This window comes from Neophocaena asiaeorientalis, unplaced genomic scaffold, assembly GCF_003031525.2.
Source record: "Neophocaena asiaeorientalis asiaeorientalis breed wild unplaced genomic scaffold, Neophocaena_asiaeorientalis_V1.1 scaffold743, whole genome shotgun sequence".
Taxonomy (NCBI): domain Eukaryota; kingdom Metazoa; phylum Chordata; class Mammalia; order Artiodactyla; family Phocoenidae; genus Neophocaena; species Neophocaena asiaeorientalis.
The window spans coordinates 204620-220324 of NW_020174055.1; positions in this window are offsets into that span (position 1 = coordinate 204620).

Genomic DNA, 15705 nt, shown 5'->3' on the forward strand with positions numbered 1-15705 from the left:
CCAGCACCGCCCCCGCCCCCTGCGGCCCCTACCCAGCGTGAGCCCTGCTCCCAGCCCTACCGTGCCCCCACTCTGCCCCTTGGCGTTCCAGTCTCCAGTGGTGCAGGCTTGGCACCAGCTCTCCTACAACTCTGGGTGGGGGTGGGGGGCGCTTCTGCCACCCCCAGGCTACTCACATCCTTCTTTAAAGTGGGTGGTGGGAGAGGGTTAGCTGAAACAAGATTGGCCAAGAGGGGCAAATTGTTGAAGCTAGGCGGTGGGGACTTGGGAAAATCATTATACCATTCCCTCTACTTTTGCATTTGTTTGAGAATATACATAACATAAAGTTAAAATAAGTGGGTAGTGGGTCCACCAGGGGCTGAGAGACTTTCCCCACTCCCAGTCGCTTCCACTCCCAGTCCGGGATCCTATTCCGCACCCCTCCTACCCCCCAACCCCCCAACCTCCATAACACCACCACCACCAGCACCACCAGCACCACAAACAGGACCATGGGAGCGAGTGGCGGAAAAACCTCAAACCACTCCAGCACCGTCTGGGCGCTGCTGTGCAGAACCCAGGATCGCGCGAGACTGTGGGTCCTCCACGTTGGTAGGGCGGGAGGGAGCCCAGGCTGCTGTACCCTTGTGGGTAGCTCAGACATACTGCGGCTCGAGAGGGGTGGACTGAATAAGCTCCCGAACCCTGGGTAGGAGCGGCCTGTTTTGCAGAAAAGTGAGGCTTTGTGCTCACAGGCAAGCTGGGAGGGCCAAGTGGAGGAAGTCTTCTCTCTTCTCCCTTTGATCCCAAATACACACCACAGCTAAAGCCCCCTCAGTGTCTCCTCTACGGAAGTACAGGAGTACAGACGCTTCACCGCAGCTCTTAGAGCTGTCTACAGCAGACCCTAAGATTCCCTTCCAGTCTCTTTCCACTATTCCGCCATCAGTATGCCTTGGCAAACTACATAACTCAGGATTCTAGAACCTGCCATGCATCTTCCCACCTCCAAGCCTCTGCCCCTGCTGTGCCCTCTCCCTGGAATGCCCTTTTACTCCTCGGATTAATAAAATCTTGCCCACTCATTAAAGTCCATCTTTATGCTGTCTCTTTTGAAAATTCGTTTCCTAATCAAATATGATTATTTTTCCCTGAACCCACAGAATCCGTGTTTGGTCCTGCTCTTTTTTCAGTTTTAATCCTGCTATAAACTGAACTCCTGGAGGGCAGGGATGGAGCGTTTATCAACTTGTCCTCTCTTCCACAGGCTTAGCCAGGTGGGGCTCAATCAATAAGCACTGATTTGAGAAGGATGTACGTATCCTGCAGCCCAGAGGTAGTGTAGGTGTGAAGATTTCCAGAGGGACTGTAGGAATCTGTGCCGAGTGCCTGCTGAACAGGGCTCTGGACCTTTGGAGGTGTCTGGGGCTGGGCTCCTGCCCTGAGGCCCTGAGGAGCTGTCCTAGAAAGCAGCTGAGGACAGGAGAAGGGAGAGGAGCCATCACCAGCTGGAAAGGGGTGTGGGCAGAGCCAGCTTTACAGATATGAGACCTATGTAGTCACACGGGACCATGCACTTGGAAGGGCCCAGTGGTTGGTTCAATGATCTGCTACTGCCATCTTGAAATTCTTAATCATTTTTGGGCAAGGGGTCCTGTATTTTCATTTTGCACCAGATCCACAGATTATGTACCTGATCCTGAGTGTGGGAGGCAGAGGATAGGGCTGCCACAGAATCAAACCCACTTTAGAGAGCGTCTGGTATCTGTACAGTGAGGAGGCAAAACAGGGGTGCCATCCATCTAACACAAGCCTCTGCCCCCATCCAATTCTCCCCCGCAACATGGCCTCCACCATCTTCAGACCAGGCTGGGGAGGGGCTGGAACAGGACAGTGGAGGGCAGCAACACTGGGAGTCAAGACCATAGGGGAAGCTGTAAGGGTGACTGGCAGGTGTGCAAAGGGGGAAAGAGGAAAAGAGGCAGGAGGGGAAGTCATGGTAAAGAAATAGAGAGGATGGGGCCAGAGGGGTCAAATGAAGGGGCCCACCCCCAGGTTGGGGCTGGTATGATGGAGGACATTGGTGCATTGTCCAGGCACTGAACATGGGTGGGAGAAGGATCCAGGAAGGGGAGGGCACGGCCAGATCAGAGTGTGAGATTGTCCTGGGGTCCTGTGAACCCACTGTCCTTGTTAATGAAGTTCAGAGCTGGCCAGGGCAGACAGGAGGGGCTAAGACTTCTCAGATGCCCCAAACGTTATGAATGGTCACATGGAGTGGGGGAGGGCAGCTCCTATCACTGGCCTGGCTACTAGGGGAACCCGAGAGCCAAAGGGCAGCACAAACCCTACCACTGTGTTATTTCTGTGGACCCAGCCTGAGGATCCAGAGCAGGGCTCCTGCCGGGGGGGAAGATCTAACTCTTGGCCTGGGACTCAGGACAGATCGGCAGAATCACCCCAAATCCTCCGCGCCTCCCTGCCCTCTCTCATTCCTTCTCTCGTTTCCCCCTTCCATTCACTAACCTTGCCAGCCACCTCTCTGAGCTGGGAACTGGGTTGGGCCCTGGAAATAGTGACCTATCAAAATCCAGGTCCTGTCTTGAGGATCCAACATTTAATTGGGGGAAAAAACCTAGAAAATCTGCAATCTCCATGTGGGCTAATAGTGCCTGTGAGGCAGGCTTTTAGCCCAGCCTGTTTTGAGCCTTAAGAGTCTATCAAGGGAATTCCCTGTCCGTCCAGTGGTTAGGATTCCACGCCTCCACCGCAGGGGGCCCGGGTTTGATCCCTGGTGGGAAAACTAAGATCTCACAAGCTGTACACACAGCTAAAAAAAAAAAAAAAGGAAGAAGATTCTATCCAGAGAGGCTAAGGGAGTGAGGGGGTATGATCAGAAAGAACATGTGCAAAGCCAGGAGCTGTAGAACAGGGCTGCATGTTTGGGGACCACGTGTCCTTTGGCGTGGCTGGAGCGCCTTGTCTGAGGGGCGTGAGGCCGGAGGTGACATAGATAGGAGGTGAGCTGAAGTAACTCCACTAAGTACACACAGCCATGAAGCAGTGCTCCTGGGGGGCACATAGAAGGGTTTTAGCGGAGGTGAGCCATGGTCCTATGGCATTTTGGGGAAAGTAGATTTGCCACTGCTTCAGTGTGGAGGATGGATCAGATGGGGCAAACATTGCCGGAGGCCCAGGGAGGAAGCTGTGCCCTGCATGGGCAAGCAGAAGTGCTATTGGCAGTGGAGCCTGGAAGGGGACGGGTTAGAGAATGGTGGTTCCTGATCGCCAGTCTGTGACTTGAGCCAGGCATCCCAGCAACCTGGAGGTGCTTTCTAGGAATCAGATTCCCAGGCCTGGCCCTGGAGCTTTGGATTCAGTAAGTCAGGGAAGGGCCCAGGGAGCTCTGTTTGACAAGTCTTCAGGGTGATTCTCCTTGTACAGCCAGGTTGGCCTTACCATATTGTATGACCAGCTATGCCTGGCAGGGAAGGGGAAGGGGAAGTAGATGGAAGGGACCGGGGTGACTCCCTGGTGTCTGGATTGTACTCTAGGTGGTCTGATTTGCTGCTAGGGGAGCACACGGGCAGGAGCTCAGTCCTGTTTGGGATGTGTTGGGTGTGAGTTGTCTGGGGCATCCAGGACGCAGCGGGCAGCGGGCAGTGTGGTCCTAGAGCTCTGGAGAGAGATCTGAGATGAAGACAGCGGTGTGGGTGTTGCATGCGGGGGGCAGTTGAAGCCATGAGTGTGGGTGAGATGTCCCGGGACAGGGCACAGATAGGGAAGAGCAGACAGCTGCGGTGGAGCTTGGAAACTCAGTGTGTAGGGGGCAGGTGAGCAGGGAGAGCCAAAGGAAGCAGGAGGAAGAGCAGAGGGGGATGTCTTACCAGCTAGGAGCACAGCGTTGTACAAAACGAGGGATGGGCCAACAGTACCAGCTGCTCCAGAGAGGTTCATGGAGGCAGGGGAGTGAACAGGTGACTCAGGTGACTGCAACCAGAGCAACGTCAGAAGGTGTTAGAGTCTGGAAGCAGGCTGCAACGGGTTGAGTTTGGAATGGAAAGAGTGAAATGGAAGCAGAGAACATAGACTCTTCTTTAGAAAAGCAAGGCAATATGGGGGAGAGGAGAGAGAGAGAGATTAGCAGTTATGAGAGGAGGTGGCATCAAAAGGACTATTGGGGGGGTGCTTGCATTTTGGGTGGAGGAGATTTGATATTTATAGGCTGAAGGCAGAAACTAAAGGAAAGGTAGAAGATGCAGGAGAAAGAGAAGATGGACACAGGTGGTAAAGGGGAGAGAAGATGAGACCCAGAGTGCAGGTGTGTACCTTCAGGGTGAGGCAAGAGGAAAGGGAGCTAGAAGTGAAGGGAGCTCCTCAGTTCTCTCCTTTCCCCATTAAGTAGGAGATGGTCTTCTGTAAAGAGTGGGAGGAAAGTTGCAAGGTTGGGCTCTTGGCCTTGGAATAGCCCCTTCTGGAAATGGGAGAGGTGAGTCAGGCTGCACAGAAGGGATGCTGGGCACGAAGCTGGTTCCAGTGAGGTCTGACAGGACTGGGGCGGGGAGAAAATGGAGGGGCTCAAGTTCTGGATGTCCCATGAAGTTGAAGAACGTGTATCCTGGGGGCTGGCAGGAAGGTGGGCGTGGTTAGAGAGCAAGATGCTGGCGTTTAGGATGATGAAACCATCTTTAAGATGCTGATGTATGTTATGAATCTTAAAGAAGGGCATTTGGTATGCAGCATTTCCGGAATCTCATATCCGTGAAATATCCTGCAAGACTGGTGTGGCACCAAACCCACTTTGATTGATTCCACTAAAAGACGATGGGGACCGCGGAAGATTTCTAAGGAGAAAAGAGACTTCGTCAGATTGCATTGTAAACAGATCCCTCTGGTGACCTGTATGGAGGATGAATTGAAGGAGATTGAGAGCTAATGCACGGAAACCAATGAGGAATTTACTGCCACAGTCCAGGCAGGAGATAAAGAGGGCTCAAGCCCGAGAAGGGAGCAGATTGAGAAATATTTAGAAAGTAAAATCAGTAGGGCAAGGGGACTGAAGGAGAAAACTATATATGTGTGTGTTAGGGGGTCCTAGCTTAGAGGTGGCATGGAAGGTGAGAGACCCAACCCAGATAGATAATTTCATGAGAAGAATGTTGAGGTCCACATTGGATGATATAATAGCTTTGAGGTTCATGGGGACATACAGATGGAACTATTAGGAGGTGAAATTCCATAAAACAACAGGAGGGAGCCTTCGGGAGGGCCTCTGCGACGAGGAATTCAGTCTGCCATAGTGTGGGGCTCTGGGGGTAGAGAAAAAGCCTGGTCTGGGATGAAGGTCTGGGTTAATATACATCACAACATTTGAATTTCAGGCTTCAGAGTGGGTCTCTGCTGGGGCAGTGGGAGGCCGGGTGACAGGGGCCTAGAGTTCCAAATGGAATTCTGGTGACAAATGGTCAGGGAGCGGGGCAGTCCCCTGCCTGGGCAGCCAAGAAACGGTGTCAAACTCTAGCCCCTTACTCCTTAGTCCAAGGAGATTCAACTGGCACTGGCAGGTGGGCAAAGGTGACTTCTTGGCTGAACACAGCTATACACTGTCAATCAATTCTACATCTACGGGATTCTAGCACATTCCCAGGGTGCCCTGTGTATTTGTTTCATGCTCACACACACATGTGCTTACCGTCAGGATCCTCTTTTTGTTTTGATCTTTGAATCTCTAGAGCAAAAAGACTCTTTTGGAACATAAGATGCATGGGTAGATTCACCCACTCAGCATTTTGGGAGGGGATACTGTGGGCCAGACATGGGGTTAAGAGGTGAAGGGACATCGTTCCAGAGCTCACAGCCTGGTGGGAAGACAGATGCACCAAATAAAGTTTGAGACAATGTGGTAAGTGCTATGAAGGGGGAAGAGGAGGCACTGTGGGAGCCCAGGGGAGGGCGTCTCACTTCCAGGGCATCTGAACTTCCCAGAGAAGGTGACATTAAGCTTAAGCAGGGCTCTGAAGGGTGAATAGGATTTCAACAGGCAGACAAAGGGGAAAGGACAGAGGAAACAGCAGAGGCAAAGGGCTGGAGCCAAGCAGGGCTCTGAGGCCCCTTATAGCTCCAATAGGGAACAGGTCTCTCTCTCTCAGAATCAGATGGCCTCACTTTAGGATCCAGGGATCCCGGAATCCAGGCCAAATGTGGGTGTCATCAGCTGCCTGCAGTTGCCTATGGGATGTGGCCAATTCCTGGCATTTCCTCCCTGACGTAGATTTCTCAGGGGCCTGGGCCGTCTCTCCAAGACCCCTTTGTTCTCTGGCTGGCAGCTCTTGCCTTTGCAGACCCCATGTTGCCAGCTCCTCCCAGGCCACTGACCTGCAGCCCTGTCGGGGTATTTCTGCTGAGCTTTGCTACTTTTGCCTGGAGGCACGCCAGGGCCTCAGCCTCCCAGGGGCCCTGCTGGCCTGGCCCCATGCCCTTAGGCGGGCGGAATTCATGCTGGAAGAATGGAGGTCAGAGTTCAGTCCCGAAAGCTGGGGGCTATGAGATTCCCAGTGGGGGTCTTCAGGACAGCTCTCTGTAGTGGGGGCTGGGGACACTGAGCCAGACAATCTGGAAGTCAGCAGAAAAGGACAAAGAAGAACTGGATTCCCGGGCAAGGCTGGGGATGGAGCTGCACTTGCCCTGCTGGGTAGGTTTCTTCTAGGTTAATGGAGTGGAAGGAGCACTGGACTGGGAGTCAAGGAGCAGAGGCAGCACCAGGGCTGAAGGGGTCTTGGGGATCATGGAGACCCACAGTAGAATTAAGGCAAGTAGCTAACATTTATTGAGCTTTTACTACGTGCCAGGCACTGTAGTAAGTGTTTCATGAGTATTCATTCCTTTTTTTTTTTTTGCAGTACACGGGCCTCTCACTGCTGTGGCCTTTCCCGTTGCAGATCACAGGCTCCGGACGCGCAGGCTCAGCGGCCATGGCTCACGGGCCCAGCCGCTCCGCGGCATGTGGGATCTTCCCGGACCAGGGCACAGAACCCACGTCCCCTGCATCGGCAGGCGGACTCTCAGCCACTGCGCCACCACGGAAGCCCCATTCATTTTTTACCACTGTCCTGTGAGTGGTACTCATTTATAGATGAGGGAACTGAAGCACTGGAGATGAAGTACCAGTTCAATGTCACTCAGCTAGCTAAGACAGATCTGAGAGGTGAACCCAGGTGGGCTGGCCCCAGATTCATGCTCTTACCACCCCACTCCACTGGTTTATTGTACAAATGGGGACCTAGAAGCCCAGAGACAGGTGCCTGGCCCCAGGTCAAACAGTGGAGCAGGGTGGAGCCCTCATCCTTGCCCGCTGGCCCCAGCGATCTTGGGCTTGTGGAGGTCTCTGGGGCCTGGGATGTCTGATCACATGAATGCTAATGAAGATAACTCTGCCTAAAACCAGAACCAGGAGAAAGAGGTGTGGCAGGTCCAGGTCTCTGTGGACCAGGACTTCAGTCCTGGATTGCCACTGAGTGGCCGTACAACATGGAGCAACACAGCAGCTGCTGTGAACCTGTGTTTCCTCCTCTGTAAAGTAAAAATGAGAATACCAACCATGCCTGCCCTAAAACATAAAATGAATTAATACATGTGAAAACAAAGGATTGAACCGTTGTCAGCCATTAGAATCTATACTCAACTCACTCCTAGCCTGTTCACCAACAGGCTACTGGGAGCTCTGGCTTCCCAACTGGGAGCTCTGGTTTCTCCTTTAAGTGATCGTTTCACTCTTTCATCAAATATTTATTAAGCACCTATTATGTACCAGGCTCTGAAATTCTCAAAATAACTCTGTGGCTTTTGTTATACCCATTTTATAGATTTAAAAACTGAGGTGAGAGGTTGGGTGACTTGTTCAAGGTCACAGAAGTCAGGCAGAGCCAGGAATTGAATCCGTGATTGTCCGAGCCTCCTAGGAGCTGATGAGTGAGGCTGGTTCCCAACTCCCGTGGTGCCACAGAATAGCGGGGAAGGGGGAAGACAGAGCAGAAAGCAAACCTAATAACTTCCCTGTAGCAGGCACAGTGACAGAGGGGTTTTAAGAGGTTTAGGAGGAGGAAGAAAGGATGGTGCCAAGGGCAGTCCCAGAAGACTTCAGAGAAACGACGACCCTTGAGCTGAAGCTTAAAACTTCATTTGCCAGGTGAACCTTTCAGACAGAGGGAACAGCAAGAGCACAAATCTGGTAGCTTGAAAGGCAGGGAAACGAAGGAAAGGAAGGGAGAGGAAGGTAAGCGGAGGAGGGGATCTCTCAGGTGCGGCAGGGGAGTGGGTGGAGCTGAGAGCTGGGAGACAGACTGTGAGGGGAGCAGGGAGGTGCTGGGGGGAGGCTGCCACACCTGCCAGAGAATGCTGCAGCCTGTCCTGGGGCATTGCTGCTACGTGACAGGGAAGGTGAGCAGCCCAGATACAGAGGTTGCATGCAGATGTATAGCATGAGGTCTCCACAGTGTTAGTCTAAAATGGAAGACATTGCCAACATTAAAAATCAGAAGATTTCACACGTAAATCCAGATTTCTGGCTCCTCTTGAAAACTCAAATGATTGAGTAACTTGGGGCTGACTTCCTGTATAAGAAGCTGTTATGGGTTACATTGTGTCTCCCCAAAATCATATGTTGAAGTCCAAAATGAGGTCATTAGGGTGGACCCTGATCCGATATGACTGGTGTTCTTATAAAAGGGGAAAATGTGGACAGAGACACACATAGAGGGAAGATGATGCAAGGAGACACTGGGGGAGGATGGCCACCTACCAGCCAAGGAGAGAGGCCTGGAACAGATTCTCCCACACAGCCCTCAGAAGGAACCAGCCCTGCCAACACTTGATTCTGGACTCCTGCAGAACCGTGGACAGCAAATTCCTGTTGTTGAAGCCCGCCGGTTGTCGTACATTGTTACAGCAGCCGGAGAGTGAAGGCTAGCTGAGCCTCCCCTTGGCCCTGCCCCCATTCCCCACCCCTGCCTTGTCCCTGCAGTGGTGGAGGTGGAGACTCTGCCATTTCACCCCATGTCTCTGCCCCACTGTGATGCAGGGGCTCTGAGGACACCCCAGCATAACCTGCTTCACTGAGGAGCAGCAGAAGGGACGGAAGGACTTGGTGGGCCTGGTTGGTGGGCTAGCGGCCCATCTTGTCTGTGAGGTTTGAACTCAGGAGAGCCACAGTCAGTACTTGGAAGGAAGGGAACAGTCTCTTTAGATCATCTGAGCTTCAAGGGACTTCCTGATTGACTGGGCTCTGTGGGCAAGTGTCAGAGTCACCTGGGAGCTTTTGGGAAATGCAGAATCCCAGGTCCCAGCATAACCCGCTGAATCAGATCCTGCATTTGAACAAGATCCCCAGGTATCATATTCAAATTTGACAAGCCCTAGTTCTTAAACTTGGCTGTGCATTGGAAACTGGGAACTCCAAGTGAACACTAATGCCTGGGTACCTCTCCAAGAGATGCTGATATAATTGTTTTAGGATGTGGTTTGGACATCAGATTTTAATATTTTTATTTATTTGTTTGTTTGTTTATTGCCTGCAAGTAAAAGCATGCAAATATTACTAGTGCATATAACAGAAGTTATGAGAACTGAGTACAAATATCGAGTTCTCACTGTTAGCTCTTTATTCACCAAACTCACCGGCATCACAAATAAACTTCTTCCATCCTCGTTATTGCCCAACACCCAGAGGATGCTCTTCCTAATACGGATGCCTTCCCTTCCCCTGTCATAGCTCTCCTGGGATTCTATTTAAGTGCTAACTTTAGGGCCCTCCTGGAAATATTCTGGGGGTATTTCATCATGTGTTTGTCTAGTGCCATTTTTAAAGTACAGTAAATAAACTAGCTCAGCTAGGGTAAAAAAGATTAAGTAACAATAGAAAATTAAAAGAAAAGAAAAACATATTGATCAGAGGGCCTCTCACACGCAAAACAAATTAAAAAGGACCTGTAAATATGAGAATGATTTCTACACCTATAATGGAAGAGAAATAGGGAAAGAATCAGTTGTACCACATACAGTTTGTAAGAATTAAATGAGTATTTATTAAGTGAATGAATAAAACTTGGCTGCACATTGCAGTCACTGGGGTCTCCAAGTGACCACAAATGCCTGAGTGCCTCCCCCGGAGGCTCTGATGCAATCATTCTAGGGTGTGGCTTGACATCAGATTTTTAATAGCTTCTCAGGTTATTATAATGTACAGCCAAATGAGGGAACTGCTGGTCTATTGTAGGTATTTTTTTAAATATTTATTTTATTTATTTGGAGAAATGTCTGTTTAGGTCTTTGCCCATTTTTGGATTGGGTTGTTTGTTTTTTTGTTATTGAGCTGCATGAGCTGCTTGTATATTTTGGAGATTAATCCTTTGTCAGTTGCTTCATTTGCAAATATTTTCTCCCATTCTGAGGGTTGTCTTTTGGTCTTGTTTATGGTTTCCTTTGCTGTGCAAAAGCTTTGAAGTTTCATTAGGTATTTATTTTCTTTATTTTTTTGGCTGCATCGGATCTTAGTTGTGGCACGCGGGATCTTCGTGGAAGCATTTGGGATCTTTCATTGCGGCACAGGCTCTTCGTTGTGATGCACTGGCTTCTCTCTAACTGTGGTGTGCAGATTTTCTTTCTCTAGTTGTGGCACGCGGGCTCCGGGGTGCTTGGGCTCTGCAGTTTGCAGCACTCAGGCTCTGGTTGAGCCATGCGAGCTCAGTAGTTGTGGCGTGCATGCTTAGTTGCCTGTGGCATGTGGGATCTTAGTTCCCCAACCAGGGATCGAACCCTCGTCCCCTGCATTGGATGGTGGATTCTTTACCACTGGACCACCAGGGAAGTCCCTATTGTAGGTATTTACACCAACTCCCCTTCCCATCAAAAAACTTTTATAGCAAGTAACAAAACTAGAGCTGGGAGGTCCAGCTAGAGAACCCCAAGATGACCCTGGCTGTCTGGGGAGGGGTCCCTGCAGATGGCCCCCTGACCAGTGAAAGGCCTGCTCAGGGCACTGTTTGGGTGAGTTGAGAAGGCTCTTGTCCTTGGACTGTAGCATTTAAGTCCTGGGAGGGACTTGGAAATATTGTCTAAAGCCCAAAGATGTTAAGTGATTTACCCAAGATCCCATGACTATTCTTGGTAGAGCTGGGACCTGTGGGTGGGTGTCTGAGTCCCTGTTGGAAAACTTTGTTGCTCAAAGTCAGTGGTATAGTCTCTCCCCTGGGGCCTGGAAACCGCTGTCGTGTGTGCTGTCATAAAAGGGTCATGGCCTGAAGCACTGGGTCAACTCTGGGCCCCTGCTGTGAAATCCAAGATATGTCCAACTCTGATGAACTTCAGGAAAGGAAAACAGGCTGCAGCTGACTCTGAAGACCAGATGGTTCTAATGAAGGTAGAAGGGAAACCATTTCTTCTTGGAAACCATCAAGGGACCAGCAGAGGTAGTGGAGGCAGGACCCTGCTCCCAAATTTGCGGGGGGTCCCAGTCCACCGCCTGCACTGTGGACATTAGTCAATGTGATAGGCAGCTGGGGCTTTCAGGGTGCAAATATTGGACTTGAGGTTGAAATTACTTTTCATTTGCTTCCATTGATGCCCATCAATGTTTTTCACTAAGTAGCTGAGACAGTTGGGGGTAAGAGAGTATAAGGGAAAGAACATGGGCTCTGGAGTCCTGAGGACCAAGGTTTGAGACCCGTGCCTCTTTAACTAGCTGTGTGAACTTGGGCCGGTCACTCAACCTCTCTGAGGTTGGTTCGTGTCTGTGAACTGGAGGTATAATAATGCTGATGCTCGTAGACCTCCCCTGGTTCTGGGAGGATCACATGAGATAACGTATGTGAACATATACCGTTAAGGGCAATGCCTGTTAGACAGATGCCAGTGCTTTGTACACTGTTAAGGGTGATGACTATGTTAGGCAGTGCATGCATGCACATGTAATGACAAACCATCTATCTGAATCCGAATGTGTACATATATGCACAGGTCCAAGATCCCTTATTTGAATCCCTTGGGACCAGATGGGTTTCAGATGTTGAACTATGCAGATTTTCAAAATTAATGTGATTCCCCATAATCAAGCACCTTAAAATTACCGCAGAGAAACATGCATAGTCACACGAAATTGGATAAAGAATAAACGACCTCACGTCAGTTTGGATCTGGTTATGCCTCCTAATAAGTTAGGAAGAAGTGTTCTGTTTTCAGAATGTTTGGGGTTTCAGAATTTTGAAAAAGGGATCGCAGACCTGTGTCACAACAGCTGTGATGTGTTGTGCATAATGTCTTGTGTGCCTGGCACTGTGCCTGGTGCTTCACACACTTTTGCTCCTTAATCCTGCCCATGTCCTGTGAGGATGGAAGGTGTTGTCAGCTTCATGGGGTGAGCTGTGTGCAGGACTCCCCCATGGGCTTGGCTGTGAATGGCCGCATTGGCCAGTTGAGTCAGGGTGGAGAAGATGGCCTTGCTAGGAAGACATCCTGGCATGGGGCCCTGCCATGGTCCACTCACTCCTGTTCCTCCGTTCCCTAAAGTATACCTTTAACACTAAAGCAAGGCCCATGTCCTGTTAGCCCACTGATTCAATTGTTGCTTTTGTTCTTTCTTAAATTCGCTTGGCCTTTGCTTCAGTGGTTTAAGTTTTGGCATTTCTTTTGTTCTGTAGGTGTGTGTGTGTGTGTGTGCGTGCGTGCACACATGCGCCAGCCCTTGTGTGTCTGTATCTGGGTGTGTGTTTGTGTGCACTTGGTCTCTGGGGTGGGCTGGGGCGTGTCTGCCTGCCTTGTGTCTCTCTGCTCTGTGTGTGACTTGGTGTGCCTGCCCAGGTGTGTCTATGTCTCCGTGTGCTCAGACACCTGTGTGTCTTGCGTGTCTCCGTGTTAGGGTGACAAACTGTCCCAATTTGCCTGGGGCTGAGAGGGTTTCCATGACATAGGACTTTTTTTTTTTTTTTTTTTTTTTGCAGTATGCAGGCCCTTCACTGTTGTGGCCTCTCCCGTTGCAGAGCACAGGCTCCGGATGCGCAGGCTCAGCGGCCATGGCTCACGGGCCCAGCCACTCCATGGCATGTGGGATCCTCCCGGACCAGGGTACGAACCCATGTCCCCTGCATCGGCAGGCGGACTCTCAACCACTGCGCCACCACGGAAGCTCGGACATAGTACTTTGAGTGGTAAAATGGGAAAGTCTTGCACAAGCCGGGATGAGTTGGACACCCTATTTCCAGTGGAGTTCTATCTGGATATTCATGCTCCGTGATTGTGCTAACGTGTACGCTTCCTCTGCGAGTCTGCAAACTCTGTGTCTGCAAACAGATACATCTCTGTGTGTCCATCTCTGTGTGCTCAGTCTCTACGAGTTTGTATCTGCATGCTCTGGGGAGTTTTCTCTGTGTGGGTTGTCTCTGTATATGTCTGTGAATCTCCCTGCCTGGGAGCCTGTGTCTGAGGGGCATGTGAGACTGGGCCCTCTCTGGGGGGCCCTGTCCAGTCATGTGTGTCCCTGCTGCGGGATTGTTGCCAAGATGTCCCCTCCTGTGGCTCAGCTGCCCTGTCTTCTCATCCCCACTTCCCAATGATGCTCTCTTTCAGTCCATCCCCTCTCCATCCTCAGGCCTGGGCCCAGCCCAGAACCATCACAACAGATGACTCACTCTCGCATTCCACTTCCCAGCACCCTCCGTCCTGCATGAGATCTTTCCTGGTATCCCTGTCTCTCCTCCATACCCCATGTCCCTACACCCTCCACTTTCCCCTAATGCCTCTTCTTGAAGTCTTACCTCAATGTCCTCCTGCTCTGTGAATACTTCCCTGTCCATACCAGGCAGAGTCAAGCATTCCTTCCTCTGCCCTCCTACAGGCAGAGGAAGGAAGCTGGGTCAGTTTCCCTCAAGTGGAGGGAGCAGAGGAGAAAGGAAGGGAACTCACCATTTATTGAGCACCTCCAGGTGCCAGGGACCAGGCTAGGCCCCTGCCACATTTTCATTTCATTCTTACAACCATCCTGTGAGGTAGCTGTCCTCATGGCTGCTTTTCATGTCAAGCAACCAAAGCTCAGAGAGGCTGAGGTACTGGCCCAAAGCCACACAGCTAGGAGGTGGTGGAGCTGGTCCCAAAGTCCAGACTCCTTCCACCAGGCCACCTTGTCGATGACATTTGTAAATGCAGGTGTACATCTGCCTGCCCCATTGGCCCGTGGGCCTTTTGTAGGCTGAGACCAAGTCCAATTTGTCTCCATGGCCCCAGCGTTCAGTGCAGGCGCGGGCACTCAGCAGGCACTTCATAAACGTTTACTGAATGAATGCCTGCTCTCGAAGATGACAACCTCAGCTTTCATTAGTCTGATTTATACAAATGCTGGGATCCTCTGGGCTGCAAGGCTCGGGAAAAGTTGGCTATAATTTATCAGAAAACACAGCAACTATCCCAGCTTCCCTTTCAGTGCAAAGAGAAGGTAAATTGATGGCTAACAGCCCTGCACCGGGAAGGGCCCCCTTCCTGGCTAACGGTGTGCGCAGCAGGTGATAGAACTGGTCCCCAGCCATCCCCCATGTGGGCCCATCCACCTGCTGCCTGGAGGTAGCCACAGGGGGGTCAGCTGCCTCTCATCGATCACCCTGCTCAGGATGCCAAATGGTGCCTTTGAAAGTCCATAAAGGGAGAGACACCCGTTCATCCCTGATCAATCACTTCTTGCCGCCCCTTGCTCGGCACGTGTGGGCACAGCACAAAGCCTGCTCGTCACGGGTGCTCAATCACCATGGCGGGATTAATGGTTTTTCAGATGAGAGCAACACCCACCTCCTTCTCCCTCATCCCCCAGCCAGGCGTCTCCAGGACAATGCTGCAGTGGCCGGAGCAGCTCCCAGCTCCCTGCGGCCCTCCTTGATTGAGATTGACGGATGTGGGGTGTGTGGGTCTATAGAGGCCCCTAGGCTCCTGCAGGAGCCTTAGTCAGCTCCTCCTGGGGGCGGGCGGGCAGGACAGCTGCCTCAGCCTTCCCAGATGTCCAGGAGAATCCATTCTCTTCTCCCCAACAATGAGGCAGCTGGGTGAGCCCTGGGAGCCCCATCTGAGGGGCCCTGGACCTCAGGCCTCCACTGGACCGAGGGATCAGGCCTACGAGCCTGAGAGCTGGGGCACTGTCTTGCTTCTTTCTCTTCACCCGGGTGACAAGCTCAGTGCCCCCCGTCTGCCTCCCGAGTCTGCCCCGGCCTGGGCTTTGAGTGATGAAGAGGGTTTTCCTGGCGTATGAGGGTGATTGCATTACTGCTGATAACTTGAAAATTAATCATTATAATAAGACCTGCTGGGCTGCTGAAGGAGACTGATGGCCGCCCGCATTCCGGCAGCACCGCACTTCCTGTCCTCATCCTCAGGGCTCCCCGGGGCCCTGCAGGATGCGAATATTTAATTAATGTCCCTCCCCCCGCTCACTGGAGCGTTTGTAAATATGATTCATGGCCTTATTGTTACCTCAGCTGAATCGCCCCTCCGCCTGCAGCATTTCTCGGGCAAAGCCAGGCGCCTGGCAGCTTAACTCTTCCCATGTCCCCCCGGGGCTGTCCACGCCCTGTGCCCCTGCAGGATTCAGCAGCATCTGGGGGCCCCAGGGCTGCATGCAGCCAGCCTTCCCTTCCACAAAACCCAGGGTGGAAATCAGAGGCCACGATTCACATGGCGTCTGGACCGCAGTTAGTT